Source organism: Triturus cristatus, chromosome 10, assembly GCF_964204655.1.
Source record: "Triturus cristatus chromosome 10, aTriCri1.1, whole genome shotgun sequence".
Lineage (NCBI taxonomy): Eukaryota > Metazoa > Chordata > Amphibia > Caudata > Salamandridae > Triturus > Triturus cristatus.
In genome coordinates this window covers 308,179,593-308,196,705 of record NC_140593.1, presented here as the reverse complement: position 1 = coordinate 308,196,705, position 17,113 = coordinate 308,179,593, and the positions used below count along the sequence as shown (strand labels likewise).

General features: G+C 41.8%; 2 protein-coding genes across 4 annotated transcripts in view; one reads left to right on the top strand and one right to left on the bottom strand.

The window, feature by feature from the left end:
* Window positions 1-17,113, bottom strand: part of LOC146789357 (peroxisomal carnitine O-octanoyltransferase-like) — a 569,137-nt gene that overhangs the window by 465,042 nt on the left and 86,982 nt on the right. The gene's annotated exons all lie outside the window — the stretch shown is intronic.
* Window positions 15,727-17,113, top strand: part of CROT (carnitine O-octanoyltransferase) — a 662,560-nt gene continuing 661,173 nt past the window's right edge. For both annotated transcript variants that reach the window (XM_085631293.1, XM_085631292.1), the window contains exon 1: window positions 15,727-15,854. The gene's annotated coding sequence lies outside the window, so the exon portion shown is untranslated. The remainder of the gene's footprint in view (window positions 15,855-17,113) is intronic.

Genomic DNA, 17,113 nt, shown 5'->3' with positions numbered 1-17,113 from the left:
GTTTTAACCATCGTCACACTTGTGGTTCAGGGCTATAGTTTCTTAGTCAGTTTTTATATAAAATGTGTTTGTACAGTAATGGAATAGTATAAATTTGAAAGTTATTAATATACATTTATTTGTGATTCTTTTTTACAGGTACTGTTTTTCAACGTAAAAATAGAGAAATCATGCCAGAAAAAGAAAAGAAACTCAGAAAGGCGCAGGAGTGTTTCTCATCCGTTTGTACTCTTCTCGTGCAAGATTGTTCGGATGAAGGGTCCTTAGGTGTTTCATCATACTTGCCGTGCCGTACGAGTATTTCTTGTTAGGATCCCCTCACGACAGAACTCTTTTGCAAATCGTGCACGTGACCAAGGTGGCATTGGTCTTTGTTTGCCCCTCGGGAAAAGTAAAAAATTTCCACACCACTGAAGAAAAACGTTGTGGGCGTGGTGCCTTCTCCAAAAATGTATCCTCAGATTCGGTGAATATTTTAAAGCGGCAACATTTACAGTTTTTGTAAGTTAAACTTATAACATTTTGTTAGCCGTAAGCATTTTATATATCTGTGATTTGTATCTTGTGGTATTTTGCTGAGAATAGCATGTTGTTGTTTTTTTAACAATCTTTCTGATTGTTTTTTTTTTGCCCGCTGTTAAGTGATGAGTACGATTGAAATCACTATTTTTAGTGAAATTCAATATATTCTGAGAACAGCAAAAAAGGCAAACAAATTACTTTGTGGAAATTATGCTGTGTTGTAAAAAATGTATTATTACATGTTATAATTTTTTTTTCCTTTTCTTTCACAGATCCAAATTTTAAAATAAGCAATTTATATGAATTTAGATTACAATGAAAATCTGAAAAAAAATGTATACCATTTTTCATTCCTACTACTGTGAAGGTAAGTTTAACTAAGTCTCAATATGCAGAATGAGGAGGTCTGCAAGAAGCTACAAAGTTGAAAAACGTTTCTAAAAACACTCTGTTTATACCTATGTAGTTTTGAAATCTGACCATAATCAGATATCATGTGACCTGCAAAAAAAGAGATTTGAGGGGTTCATAATATTTCCCATTGTACCTATTGAAGGACCACAATCATTCCAATCATTCTTCTTTGAACATCTTTGCAGACAAAACTCTGTGCTTACCTTCTATCATTCGCAAGGAATTTTAAAACCTGAAATATGTCACTTTTTGTAACATAGTTATTGTGCAAGACACTCTTTCATATTTAGAAAGAGAGGAAAAGGTACTCTGTGCACTTTTTATACTCCATGTAAATACAACCTCATTATGCACACCACTTTGCGTTGAAAGGGTGTTCTATAAGTGTTGTTGTGCATGATTGCACTGAATACTCATAGAAAAAGGCACATGTCTAGATTTATCAGAAATCATAAATCTCCATATGTGTGTGAATGCTGCACCATTCTAAAATTGGTGTAGGAAAGCACAACAAGGAGAATTGTTTTCATTTCTCCACATTTTTACATCTTCAATGCATGCTACAATGCTCAGCATACATTGAAAGAGAAAAATGCCTTTACTGATTGTTTTTGTGCAGGAAGGTGTGTCTTCCTGCACAAAAACAAACAGCACATGACACAGATATCCTTGCACTATGGTGCAAGGGTGCCTGTGTCACCACATGGCTGCAGTTTAAGCAGCCGTGCAGAGAGAAGCATAGATTTGTAACATATTTATGTACATATGTTGCATCCCTGTGCGTTGGAAGTACTACAGCACACCGCAGTTAAAGAGGTTACTGTGTGATGCTGCAGCACTTCCTCATAGTTCTGCACTTATACATTCACCATACGCTACTAATGCATTCATTCAGTCAATTACATACTACACATACATTCATCTAAACTTTCACACACTAACAAAGAAATGTAGCTCTTTTTTAAACCAGGAAAGTTAGTTCTTACAAGAACTTTTTTTTTTCTTCTTTTTTTTTCTTTTGTTTTTTTTGGTTTTTCCAACAATTTTGTGATTTTTTGGGATTTTTTGGGAAAAAAAAGCAAAAAAACAAAACAAAAGGAACCAAACAATGAACTTCAGGGAACAATAAAAAATACAAAAAAATAGCAAATGTGACTTTCTTGCCGGTGGCAGATCAGATCGATCGACTGCTCACCGTAGCACAAAGTCGCATTGCACTTAGTGCAGACCACTTTTAAAAATTGAAATTGAGGACGGATGTCCAAGTTTTGGGCTGATGGATGCACTCTTGAAGTGCTCGGCTGCGATGAGGTGGAAGGCACAGGAGCAGGAGTGTTTCTCATCCATTTACACTCTTCTCATGCAAGATTGTTTGGTGCTTCATCATACTTGCCGTGCCGCACGAGTATTTCTTGTTAGGATCCCCTTGCGACAGCACTCTTTTGCAAATCTTGCATGTGACCACGGTGGCATTGGTCTTATTCTGCCCCTCGGGAAAAGTAAAAAATTTCCATACCACTTAAGAAAAACGTTCTTTGCGTGCTGCCTCCTCCAAAAATTCATCCTCAGATGTATGAGGAGATGCAGGTGATGCCTGCTGCCCTGAAGCCATTTTTAGTTGAAAAAAGTTATAGCTAAGTGTAAACTTAGTCTAAAAAATGTTCTTCTCTGCAAAGAGATGCTCCTCCAAAGAAGTTCAAAGAAGAATGATTGAATTGGGTGGGGTCTTTCAATAGTTAGAACAGGAAGTGTAATGAACCAATCAAATCTCTTTTTTTGCAGGTCACATGGGATCCGTGAACCCTGCACATAGGCAGCACGCACCCAGCGCGCATCCGCGAAATTGAATATAAAAAAATTATAGGATTAGATGTAAAAATATATTAGTTTTAAGACTAGTTTAGAATTTGTCTTCAATTAATATTCACATGAAATACATATATATATGTTTTTTTAATGTTAAATATTTCGCGGGATCCGCGCACTTACCACGTCATAGATGCAGATGACGCATCGCGGAAGCGCGTAAACGTCGCATTACGTACATCGAACGTGTCGCATATAGGCTGGGAGTCACGTACCAGTCACATTGCGATCGCGCACTAAACACGTACCCAATGCATACCATGCGCGGATGCTAACGTGTAGGGATCGAGAACGGTGCGCATAGGGTGCGTGGATCCAAAAACATGGAAAAAATATATATAAAATAAAGTTTTGAACATATAGTTAAAGAAATGTTTTTCAAAATATGTTTGAAAAACCCAATAAAAACAAATAATATTTGCATTGCGGGGGCGCGAGTTATAGTTAGCTGAACTAACTATAACAGGGGAATTTCTAGGGTTTTGTACGAGTGAAATGTCCAGCTAACTATAACGCCCCTGAAACCTATGTTTTTTTGTGTGAATTTCTAAGGTTTTTTAAATGCCAATTCCTAACTATAACGCCCCTGAAACCTTTGGTTTTTTCAGTGAATATATATATATATATATATATGATATGACCACCATGGTCCAATTACCCTCTTCCTTTCACTGGTCTCCTCCCAAGACCCTCCCCTCTCACATGGGTAGTCCACTCTATGTGCCCCCTCCCCCCATTCCTGTGGCTTCTACTCTTATCTTGCATAATATACTCTTGTTACCTTTACCATTCTGAATTGCTTTACACAACGGCGCCTCCTCTTTTCCAGTGTTCACTTGGCTTGAAGGCATTTCTCCTCTGGAACTACAGTTTTTTAGGTCCAGCCGGTAGGAAGCGTGCATGCGCTGCTGCTATGGTGACGATCTATTGTGTTTAATAACAACTCGAAGAGGCTTTAAGCCCGCCCACACTCACCAGTGGTTACCAGCATAATTACTCTCCTTTGCTGCCATCTAATTCGGCAGAAGTTGCGATACATCAATTCCTGTGGCTTGTGTGGAGCAGTTCTCCACTGCCGATTGAAGAAACTTTTGTCCCTCCCCTGCAATCGCTGTGATTAAGGTACTTTTTCTACTTTAGTTGTGAATTATGTTTAACTATAAAGAGGTAGTGCATATAGAGTGCCACAATCTGCTGTAGCAGCTTTAGAACGTATAGAAAAGGTACAGATGTATCCTTTCGCTCCTTGGAAAATACATCTGCTTACACTTCCTCCCTTTGGGATTTGATCTGCTCATAGATGTAGTGATAAATAATTTAAAGTGGACAGTTCTGACTCACAGCACTCACTGCTGTAAATAAGCTTCAATAATTAAATCAGGGCCCTAGAATGATGCCGCTTGTCTGTAAGACAAGCACATATCAGCTACAATTTGGATTGTGCTGCTAGCAATAAAGAATAATTTCTTTGAACTCAGGCATAGGGTAAATAAACTGAATGGTTCAGGCAGCTGAATGACCCAACAAACTGTATTTAGGTTACACGTGGTGTTGACAGTGAGTACTAGGTTTGGTATTCAGCAACCTAAAAATAATATGAATGGTGAGCAAATTATGAAAAGTTGCTTAACATAATAACATGTAACCTTTGTGCCAAAAGTACCTCTAATTTGAACTAGTGAAGTGTGAATGAACTAAAAACCGGAGTATATTCTTCGATTTGGCACATTAGTGCTTTACAGCCACTAGGGGCAAAGCCGTGCATTACTAGCACAAGGAGGGGCGTGGAGCAAGAAGTACAATATGCCTTCAGGGTTGCCTCCACATCCAAAGTTGCAACATGCTACAGGACCAATGTGTGTGGGAATGGCATATTTGTATCCCGTCTAAAGTTGCGGCCTTTGTGATTGGCTTACTAACAATTCATAAAAAACTAGTGCACGTGGAAGTTCTGTGAACAAATCTGGTCTCTCTGCTCAAAAGCACCAGATCCTTGGTCACAAAATCAAAATCTGCAGATACGTTTTTGTGGCAATCACGTTAAGGACTACAAGACGTGTTGCTTTTCCCAATGGTGTAAGTATGGTTACTGGTGGGAAAATGTGCCGTTCCATAAAGGTGTCATTGGAGAGGCCAATGCAAATGTTGGAAACACCAGCAAAATCTTAACATTGTGGGCAAGCTGCCACCAGAATGCATCCAACAAAAGTGCGGGAAGATCATTACCTGCTGCTTGGTTTCAGTGCTGCAACGGGCTGGATGGTCACAGTGCAGCTAGGAATATTAGGGAGTTCAGGCCCCCTATCCATACCTGGGCAATTATGTCTTTTTCAGGCAATGCTAAGAATTATCGCCTACATTATTCTCAGGGGCGTAACACAGGCCCCTGCAGCCCCCGCGGTGCAGGGGGGCCCCCACGCTCCAGGGGCCCCCTCACACTGGGAGACGGCTGCAAGAGCAAGGCAAGCCTCTGCCTCATAAGTCTTCGGGAATCGGAAATAAATGGTCATGGTGCTCAAAAGTGCGCGCACGCCGCATGCACGGTCTGCCTCCTCAGGGCCCCCACCACGCTCCAGGGGCCCCCTCACTCTGGGAGATGGGCAAAACTGAGCACATGCCGCACGCACTGTCTGCCTCCTCGGGGCCCCCACGCTCCATGGGCCCCCGACCCCTCACTCTGGCTGGGCTGGCAAGAAGCAGAGCAAGGCAAGCCTCTACAGTGTTCGGAAATAAAATAATAAATGGTGCTCAAAACTGCGTGCACGCCCGCGCCGCCCGCACGCACGGTCTGCCTCCTCCCCAAGACCCCATAAATTAAACGTTGGTTGCATGCCAAATTGCCAATGTGACGGCCCCTAAGCCTCACTTCATAATTATGATGCCATGTGCGTGCGCACGCTCTGCCGGCGCCGGCCTGCCTAAGCCTTTTAAAATTAATTTAAAACAATAGTTGGTGAGCAGTACGTACGCCCGGGCGGGGCCGGCCCTTCATAATTTAAATGGTGCATGCATGGGCATGGCGGCGCGCAGAAGTTGTTGTCAATAGTCTGCGCGGTGCCGCGATCTTAAGGGTGGGGGCGGGGCTTGTGACTAAATCGTGCCATTGTCATGCGCATTGTAATTTAAAAGTGCGCGTGATTTTAGTAGTTGGGTACGGCCGCCAACTTGCCAGGAGGATAATTAATTTATAGAAGTAGAGTACTACTAGCCCCTGCCTGGTGGCTAGTCTCGCCAAGTCGCCCTGTCTTCTGCTGATAGCTCGCCTCCCCCGAAGCTGCAGGCCAGCCAGGCCTAAGGTGAGAATATGTCCGAGGAGGCAGGTCAGGATATAGTGGTCCGAAATGGCCTTCCACTGCCCTGGTGCCGCTCAGCCTCAGCTGAGGTCGGATTGAGTGGAGCGCCTCTGCCTCAGAGAGGTGGGTGGTGGGGTGGTGGTTAAGGGAATCCGGCTGCTGGCCGGGCATGGGGCCCTGCCACTCCACTGCAGATTTATTCTGTTTCTGTTAGTTATACATTTGCGCCAGGTTGCGCTTTCCTATGCTCAATCATGTTTAATTGAACTGAAGGTCGTGCAGAAGGCCCGGTTCTAGAGGGTGTGCCAGGCTCACCCAAAATGAGCCTGGCCCACCCAAACATGAGCCTTTTCCCTCGCAGTGAATCTGCCAACGATGCACAACCACAATAAAACAAATTCAGATAACTTGTGATTTACGATCCTGCTGCAGAGCAACCATGTGTCTGTTGGTAGTTTTTAAATGCTGATAAACTGAATTTTATGAGAATAGCTCAGTGGGTTACTGCCTTTGTCACAGAGATCCTTGTGTTACTTGCAGTTCAGAAGTTACAATCCTAACATAGGACAGTGAACAATGAACTGTCATCAAAGAGCTTCATACAAACTTCGCTTTTTTGTGTTGTGATATAGTTAGAACTTCTCCAGTCTTTCATTATTCTAATGTTACTAAAAGGAGTTTGTTTGGGCAGTTATACATTTTTATCAGTAAAGCCAACCCCCAACCACTGGAGTAATCTTTAAATCCTGAGTTTGTGCCTCTCCAGACCAAACCCTCGTAAAATATATTGCCCACCAGTATGGATGACATGCGATTCCTACACCCTGTAATCCTCATTGGCTTATAAAACATTCCCCGTAGACTGATTTATTGTCTCTGTATAATGTGTGCTGTTATGTAAAGCACTGTGACACCCTACACTGATATGAGTAGCGCTATACAACAAATGAAATGGATATGAGAGAGGGGCAACGGAGAGATGAGGGGCACTGGTGGAGGGTGACAGTGAGGGAAGCCGAGGAGGATGTCATGGGGCATGGGGAAACTACAGAGAGATGAGGGCACTTGTGGAGGGTTGCAGTGAGGGAATCCGAGAAGGAGGTCATGGGCTGGGGGGAGCTATGGAGAGATGAGGGGTGCTGGTGGAAGGTGGCAGTGAGGGAATCTGGGGGGAGGCCATGGGGTGGGGGGACTACAGAGAGATGAGGGGCACTGGTGGAGAATGGCAGTGAGGGAAGCCGAGGAGGAGGCCATGAGGGGGGGGGCTACAGAGAGATGAAGGGCAATGTTGGAGGGTGGTAGTTAAGTTATCTACAGAGAAAGAGTTCATTGGTGGTGTGCCAAAGAAGAGCACTAAAGCCGGCCCTGTCATGACCTTTCTGTTTTCGTTTATTTAATTAACAGTCAGGTGATTAGGACAACTTTGGAGCATACTTTAAAGTGCGTGCTAAATACATTCACTGCTATATTTAATTTTTTAAGTTTGAAGGTGATTTTACTATTGTTTTCTACTGAGATTAATGAAAGTGGAACTGGATGGTGGCTGATATTGGGCTGGGGCCCAAGGTCAGCTGTGAGATAAGGTGCAATGGAGAGGGGTGGTAGAAAAGTGGATAATCAAGCCTGTAAGGGAGCGCGCTACAGAATCAGGGGTCAGGTGGGGGTAGTAATGAAGAGGGGTTCTGCCTGAAGGCTCACACAGAGGGAGCCTGAGTAGTGTCACTTGCCTGATACTCCCACCTTAGAAACCACCTCTTCCCATCAAAGGGACATTACATGGAAAAAAACACTTTTTGAGAGTGATAACATTTAGAAAGAGACTTGGAAAAGAGTGCGTTTTACTGGGCCTTGTAAGACTAAGTAGAGATAAAAGAGGGCCCAGAAGCAGGCCTGGCTAGATATATAAGCGATAAATCGGGCCAGCAGTGGCCCACCCGAATGCACCCTTGGCCCACTCAAATGAAAATCCTGGAGCAGGGCCTGTCGTACAGAGAGATATATAATAACAATGTTAAACATGCTAAGTCAAACCCTAAGGCTATTTCTACTCTACTGAAGGCCAGGGCCCTACCACCACTTGTTGCTCATCAGAACCCATGCAAAGGAAACATGACCCCAGCATTTTACTGTAAGCAATGCTGCGCGCGATGAGCTGCCTGCCGCTGCGCTGTCAGTGAGTAGACCGATGCCTTCGAGTCAGCAACTAGAGCCAAATTTCGGGCGGGGGCGCTAAGAAAATTTTTCGGTGGGGGGGCCTGAATCTTTAAACAATAGGCAGAGTGGAGGCTGTGGAGCTGATCTCGGGGGGGGCTGAATCTTTAAGCAATAGGCAGAGTGGAGCTGCAGGGGCTCTTAAAAGGGGTGAAACAACAGCGAGGCCTCATTAACATAGAAAAAGAAGGCAGCATGAACGGAGAACCAGGGTTCAAATCCCAACGTTCACACAGTTGACCACATTGTGTTATCCTGGGCATTGGGCAAGCAGTTAACCTTCTCCACCTTTCATCACCTGCTGAAAATTACTGGGAAAGTGACGCGCCAAGATGGCTGATAGCGCCGCCCTCACAGATCTGGGAATTCTATTTGGCTGAGCTAATGAGATGTTAAATCATAGAGACTAGTCGGTATGGAGCTGCCCGCCCAATGCTTCGTTTTACATTGGCTAACAGGCTTGTCTATGGACACCCCCTGGGAAAGACGTCTTACTTACACACACTCACCCCTGACCCCTCATCTCATGTCAGATTTGCACCGAAAAGTGCGCGAAATCCTGCAATTGGTCAAGATGCAAAACTATGTTAAATAAATAAATTACGTGTAAGGTAACATGGTTCCAAGGATTACGAAGCTGCTGTATTAGGTCCAGTCTACCCTGTTGTAGGACGGGACCATAAGGGCCGGGCCTGCTGATAGATTTTTAGAATACATGTACAGTTAATGTAGTCCGATTTAGACAAGTTATGACCTTTCTCGTCCGGGTCAGGGCCCAGGAACCGCTGGCTTATAATGCAGTCCCAACAGCAAGCAGCCCTTCAAGGAAAAGTTTGCCAAGAGCTTTTTTACTGTGCTGTTTATAGCCCAAGTGGGCATTCTTCGGAGAGGTTACTCGGTGCCTGCAGCACCCTGGCAGTGGGGGCAGCGAGGGGGCACCCTTCCAGGAAGGCAGGAAGCAGGTCTGCTTTGTGGTAATTGGGATAAGCACCAAATGTGGTGCAATGCTCCTCTCATTAGGAGGTTAGTTATAATTTATTCCCCGTGTCCTGACCCACTCCCCTTTCCGAGTGCTTGAAGTACAGTTCCTGCCACAGACTTTCTTTTACATGGTATCGCAAACTTTGCTAAAGTTCACGAAGGTGCAGCGATGAGTGGTTTCCTATTTACGTGACTGTTGTGACTTTTTTTTGTTTTATAAAAGGTATATTTGTAAATGCCGCATAATTTTACAGTATTGGATTGGCTATATTAAAGTGCGGGAAAACATATTTCGCATTGGTATAATGTCACACGGGGCTTAAACTGAGAAACTTCGCTAGGTGCGAAAGTCTGAAGTTTGGGTTGCACACCCCAACCATTCCGGTTCAGTGTTCCCGTGTCTAGGGATAATTCAGTCTACATTGTGCCATCCACAGAAAAACTCGTTCATTCTTTGTGGATGAGAAATACATAATTTAAATTAAAACCTGAGGTATTAGACTCTAATCATTAAATGATGCTCCGTGGAGACTTGTGTGGATGTCATTGTAGCTCATTGACATCATGCATTCATTAAGTAGCGCTGCCTTTTTGCCTGGCTGTGCATGAAGCAGTTTAGAGTCATATTTCTTTAAATTGCAGTTGATTTGTGTCAGGGATGTGTCTTACACCTGTCTTTACTTACTGTCTTAAATTCTCTTTGTTATAAATTGACGTGAGCCCCATTGCCAGTCTGACAAGTGGCATCAATAAATGAGTTAACAGAGTGAATATTAAAATATTCATTGAGCTGTTAATTACATTTGAGACCCTAACAAAACATTGCTAAATGATTTATAAAAAACCCTTAGTTGGTGTCTGCTGCACTTCAGATGAAGCTTGGCCAGACGTACAGCTACGTAACGAGTGGGAGCGACAAAAGAGGGGCCGGGTGCGCTTAAAGACAGAAAGAGGGGAAAGGAGAGTTGTGGCAGCACTGCAGGCAACAACAACTACTATAGGAAACAGAGAAAGTAAAAGAGCTGTGTCAGCAGTGCCTCCATCTATTACAGGAGTCAGAGAAATTGCAGGTACAGCAGCTAGGCCTACACTGCTACCAGTGACTGTAGAAAGCTCAGAAACTGACAATACACCATCAGCAGATGAATCTCTGAGTCTAATATTACAAACAAGTGAAGGAAGTGCTGAAATTGTAAGTGCACCAGATGTATCGCTGCTGCTACCAGTAGCTAAAGAAAGTGAAGAACCTACACATGTGCTACTTGTGTCTGAAGTATTGCCAAACATTGAAGAAGAAACTGAAGACATTATGAGTAAGGATGTGGAATTACATTTAGAAGAACTAGAATCAAGCAATACCCAGTTTTGCCAGGATTTGTACCCGAGTGAAAGAGGGAATTTTCGAGACAAACCTTCGCATGATGCAGAGTTACGAAGGTTTGTCATTAGAAGTGGCCCATGCAAGCCTAGAGGACCCTTCCCACGAGATATTAAAAATAGGTGCTTTTCCAAAAAGTAGTACTACAAAGAAAATAGGACTGGAGATAAGACTCCAAGACTGTGGTTGTGCTACTCTTTAAAAATGGACAGTGCATACTGTGAACCTTGTTGGCTTTTTGGAGATAGAAAGCTTTCTTCCTATCAGCAAGCATGGGCTAATGGTATAAAAGATTGGCAAGGCATGTCTCGAAAAAATAAAGAACATGAAATGACGCGCTCACATTTAGCTGCTTGTGCTGTACATGGAAGATGGAGGCAAGATGAGACGATCGATACACAACTAGAATCAGACTACAAAGAGCAGGTGAACTATTGGACTCAAATTCTGAGTAGGATCATCGATGTTACACTTCTGTTGTCAACTTGCAATTTACCTTTCAGAGGACATAGAGAAAAACTGAAAGAAAAAGATGGTGGGAACTTTCTGGCAGTCATTGAACTTTTGGCCAAATATGATCCTGTTTTAAACCATCTGATTACAACAGAGAGTAGAGTTAAATACTTGAGTCCTGCTATTCAAAATGAGCTGATTGAAATGCTTTCGAATAAAGTGCAAATTGAGATAGTAAGTGAAATAAAAAAAGCAACATTTTTCTCTGTTATAATGGACACAACACAGGACATTAAAAAAGAAGACCAATTAAGCCTGGTTATCCGATATGTAACACTGTGCCTTAATACTGATGAAATTCCAACTGAAATCAAAATTAATGAAAGCTTTGTTGGTTTCTATAAAATTACAGACCAAAGTGCTTAGGGGATAGCAACAGAACTTGTAAACCTTATAGAGGACAAAGGCCTAGTCCTTAATAAATGTAGAGGTCAGGGATATGATGGTGCCAGCACAATGAGTGGTATATATAGTGGAGTGCAAACCAGAATACGACAGAAAGAACCCAATGCAGTCTATGTACACTGTGCTGCTCATAATCTAAATTTAGTGTTGAATGATGCCTGCATACACATTCCTGAAATTGCAGAATTTTATGACATTATACAGAAATTATATTTATTTTTCAGCCAAAGCATCAAACGGTGGGAACTTCTTACCATTACAAAAGAGAGCACAACTCATTCAAAGCCATCACTGAAGAGACTCTGTCCAAAACGTTGGGCATCCAGACATGATGCTCTCCTTGCTGTACGCTATCGGTTTATGGACATAATGAAAGCACTCACTACCATTTTACTGCAGTCTAAAAAAGGTTGAGGAGCGCGCAGAAGCTCAGGGTCTTAGGAAGTGCATGGAGACTTTTGAGTTTGTGGTAATGGTTGTAATCCAGTCCAAAGTGCTGGAGACAATAAATATTTTGTCCAAACTGCTTCAGTCTACAGATCTGGACCTTTTACAAGCATCAAATATGTTAAGTAGCGCAGCGAATACGTTTGCCAGTTTCAGAGAACAGTTTGAAGATGTTAAAAGCTCAGCATCTTTACTTGCAGCTGCATGGGGAATTCAATTGCATTTTACACAAAAACGACCACAATGCAAAAAAAAGCACTTTAATGAACTCTGTGAAGACCAAAGACTGTGCAATCCTGAAGACTATTTTAAGGTGTCTGTGTTTTATGCTAACATAGATATTGTTGTAAATCAGATAAAAACTCGATTTGCGGGTATGAACACCATAATCCAAAGCTTTAATTTCATGATGCCTTCAGAAATCCTCAGAGCTAGTGAGGAGGAGTTGTTTGAAGCAGCCATGACCCTGGCAGCTCATTACGAAAAAGACTTGTCCCTAGAGTTTCCACAACAACTCATTGCTTTCAAAGCAGTGTTGAAAGAACAAATACAACTTATCTCAGGTGGCACAATAAAGGATCTGGCTGACCTTTTATTTTTGAGAAACCATGCAATTCTGCCCAGTGTTTTGGATTTTGCAACAGCACTGAAACTTTTTCTAACAATTCCAGTTACTGTAGCCAGTGCAGAAAGGTCCTTTTCAAAGTTAAAATTAATCAAAAACTATCTCCGAAGCACAATGATGCAGGAAAGGCTGTCGGGGCTTGCAACCTTAAGCATTGAGAGTGATCGAGCAAAAAATGTGAAAGCTTTAACAGAAGAGTTTGCACGAAGAAAGGCAAAGAGGCAAACATTCTTTCAGTCAAGTACATCTCTCCAATTCAGTGAACCAAGCAGTAGCAGCCTTCAGCCACCAGTCTAATTTGCCAGTCACTCTTCCTGGTGTAAGCAGTCTTCGGCCTTGTGTTCACTCTTTAAGTATTGTTTTCTGCTGTACCAGCATTCAAAGTCTGCAATACATTTCATCAGGCTCCTGCAAGTACTGTTCCTACTTCAAGTCTGATTTTCTAAATATATCTGCTTTGAGTTCCATGAGGAAGCAGTAAGTAATATGGTATTCTGCCAGTATATCATACTTTAAATATTGTTTGCTTATATATAGGCTACCTCAATATTCTGAACATACGTTTATAGAGGCAAGAAGAAATGTATTCAGTTTAACCTGACAAATATACACCCCCTTGACACTTTCTTTTGCACAGACAAAAGGGCATTATTTGAGTGAACAGCTTTGTTTATTTTGCTTCTGAGCTTGTTATTGTTTTGCGGGCCACTTAAATATTTGCGCCTTTTTGCACAAACTAAAGGGGCATACTTTGTCGAAACTGGTTTAATGTTTATGCTCCTAAACTTATTGTTTTTATCACTAACGTTGAAATATTTGCACCTTTATGCACAAATAAAAGGGGCATTGTTTGACTGGACGGGTTTGATATTAATGCTGCTAAATTGTTATTACCTTACCAGGCACTTTGAAATATTTATGCCTTCATGCACTAACAAAAGGGGAATTAGTCTGACTAAATAGGTTTAATTTATGTATGCTGCTATCTGCTGTACTTGTTACTGTTTTGCTAGTCACTTTGAAATATTTGAGCCTTCAAAAAGAGAATTGTTAGTTTAAACTGGTTTGATTATTGGATGGTGCTGTAGTTATCAGTCACTTTGAAATATGTGTGCCTTTATGCACACACCAAACAGGGATTTGTTTAACTAACCTGGCTTCATTTTTGCATACTGCTAGACTTGTTTTTTTACCATGCACTTTGAAAATGTTTTCACCTTGATGCAAGAAGAAAGTTGGAGTGTTTTACAAAACATGCTTGATTTTTGTATATTGCTGGACTGGTGAATGCTTTATTTTGCACTTTGAAAGTATTTGCACTTTTTCTTTTGCTTTACCAACTACAGTTTGTATATAGATTGTCATTAGGTACTTGCTGATAGGGTTTGTTTTTATTCTACATGCAGTGTTATTTATGGTGTTGCTTGCACTTGTCTGTAATACGTCTACCTTAAATCTTGTATTTAGAATTGTTTACACTACAGAAATGATAAATCAAAACAGACAAACATCTGCATCAATGTTCTGAAGCATCCAAACAGTTTTCTTCCTCAGCATTGTGTGCCTGCCTGTTTTGCAGTGCTTACTAATAAAGTCATTATGATTGAAATTGCTTCCTCAGTTCACGTTATTATCATGCACAACCCTTGACAGTCGCTAGTGTGTGGCATGCAGATAATTCACCAGTCTACTTCTCTTGACTTTCGCAGTAGACTGGGTTATAGCTTGTGTACTTCTCATGTATATAGTCACTTGAGTTTTTATGGAATTTCATGTTTAGGTTGGTCTTTCAAAGTTTCAAGGTATTGTCAATTCTATTTCAGACCCTTCATAGTTGTTCTTTGTTCTTCAGCCATAGTCATTTCCTGAGATAATAGGATCGCTCCTTGGCATTGTTCTGATTGCTGCCTCAGTTAAATAATCTGCTTTTGACGGTATTGTTACAAATGGCGTAGCTTGTATACAAAGAGTGTTTCCCACTTTCTCATTAGAACTTAGAGAAAGACAATATGGAGGCATTTCATTTAAATGTTGGAGGTTTCAAATCAAAAATGCCCGATTTCTGGGTGGTAGGGCAAAGTGGTAGATGGTGGGCCGCGCCGCCGGGGGACGGGGGGCCCCCTCCATGTGCTTTGCAGGGGGGCCCTCTCAAGTTTAGTTACGCCACTGATTATTCTTTTTACCACAGCGGGCAATATACTTTCAGGTGCCTTATTTCCAGTTGCACACCTACCCAAGCACCTGGATACCCTCTTGGGTGATTAGTGCGCTATACAAATTAATATAAAATAACATACCACTGCACTGCTAATCACACACTGGAAAAACGATGGCAACCCCATTTCGAGGATGCTTGTGCAGAATCACACTTAAAATGCAGGGTATTGAACCAAATAATGATGTATGGATTTCAAATGTCATACCTCTTTCGGCACTTCAAAAAAGTCTTTGAAAATTCACTTTCACATTCTCAATCTGTATAACACAAATACATTTTATAAACCATTGTTGATTCAAAGAATAAGCTGTAAATGACAATATTTAAATACAAAGTCCAACAGAATACACCAGAACATTATTAAACAGGAATGAAGTCACATGCAGCAGAATGACACAGACCTTTGAACATTAGTGTTCATTCACTTTAAGTAAATCATTGTTTATACAGTACTTTTATTACCTTGGTTAATGTTTAATTACAAAGGTTGCTTTTTCTCAGTGTTGATTCTGCAATTTCAAAAGTTAACTTATCTGACATTAACAAGTAAAATAACTCATTATTCCATCTTACGCCATGCCAGAGCAGTAGGAAAACAAGCCATGGAGCTGGATTTAGAAAAATTAGGTAAAATATGATAACCAGAAGATAGTGGCATAATAACCTCTATGTTTTTCTGTTCTCAAAGCTCTGGAATGCCATCCCAGAGTTATATAGGACATACCGAGTCAGAACCATTAGTCAGGAAACTGCTAAAATAGCCCTCTTTAGGTCGACTATCTGTGGTGGTGGTTTTTTTACAAACTCAGAAGGGGCTTTTAGCCCGCCCACACTCCCCATTGGTTAACACCATAACCACTATCCTTTGCTGCCTTCCAATTTGGCAGAAGTCGTGATACATCACTTCCAGTGGCTAGTGTGGAGCACCGCTAAACAACCGGTTAAACTTAGTGACCCTTTCCTGCAAGCGCCTTGATTAAGGTACTATTTCTACTTTGTTTGTGAATTATGTGTTACTATGGAACCATTTTTTTGTTTGCCTCTGCTTGTGGATTGTAATGATGAGTTTGTGTTTTGCTTACTTTGTGCCAGCTTGATAAAAGAAACATTTGCAGCTGTGTTTGATCTTTCTTCGTGGCCACCAAGCTCTTTTGTTTACTTCGGGCACCATGTTTCTGCTTCACCGATCCTCCCCACCTTCACACAGCCTCCCCTCTCCCCCTCCCCAGTCAGTTTACATACTTCTAATTATGTATTCAACATATTAATAAATATTCTGAATCTTGATAATGTCATTACTGTCTTGAGTCTCACACAGAGTTTGTGCAGAATGTCTACAGAGATTCTTCCCCGGTGCATTTAACCCCTTCGGCGCTCATGACGGAACGGTTCCGTCATGAGCGTCGGTTGAGCTGTGCTCATGACGGAACCGTTCCGTCATGACCACGCCCGCGCAAGAAATGGTCAGCGCTCAGCGGGAATCGGCGCCGCATGGAAGGGGTTAAGAGACAATACATCCCAAATATTGATCGCATCATGCACATCTTTTGTTTCAATCCTTGCTGCTCCTTCCAGTACGCAAAGAAGCATGGCTGTAACCTCTACCTCATGAGCCGAGTCATAAATAGAACCCTGTTGTCACATGCCGATGCTTTCTCTGTAGATTTCTACTGAAGCTATCGCTCTGCTGATTGAGGAACTTTATTGTCAGCTGTAGCATTGTAACAACTTTCCTGCTTGTTTTTTTTTTTGTCATTTGACTCCCACTAATCTTTGATGTCCCTGGCCCCACCTAATCCTTGCCCTACCAAAACACCATGGAATTTGGTCTTTTTTCCTGTTTCGTCCTTTTCCTGCATATAAAATTCATTTCCTGCATATAAAACTCTGCACTACTTTGCACATACTCGCATTTGTTATTCCTTCCCATTATTTTAGTTTTTCTAGCACTTATTGTTTATTGAGCTGAAGTGGTGTCGAACAAAAACTGTGAGTGAGCGTAATAATCAAATCTGGAGCTTTCTCTTTTGCAAAAGAGTCCTGCTGTATAGAAGGCGCGATGAAATGTTTTAAAAAATGGAGACAATAGTATTGTCTCCACATTTTTCGTTTCTGTTTTAATGAACATACCACACTGGATTTTCTTCTTACTAAAGTTCTGCCCCAGGGCAATAACCTGGAGCAAGCCTAGTTCTCATTACTGTTGTGGAGTTTACATCATAAAATTAGGAGCATATGCA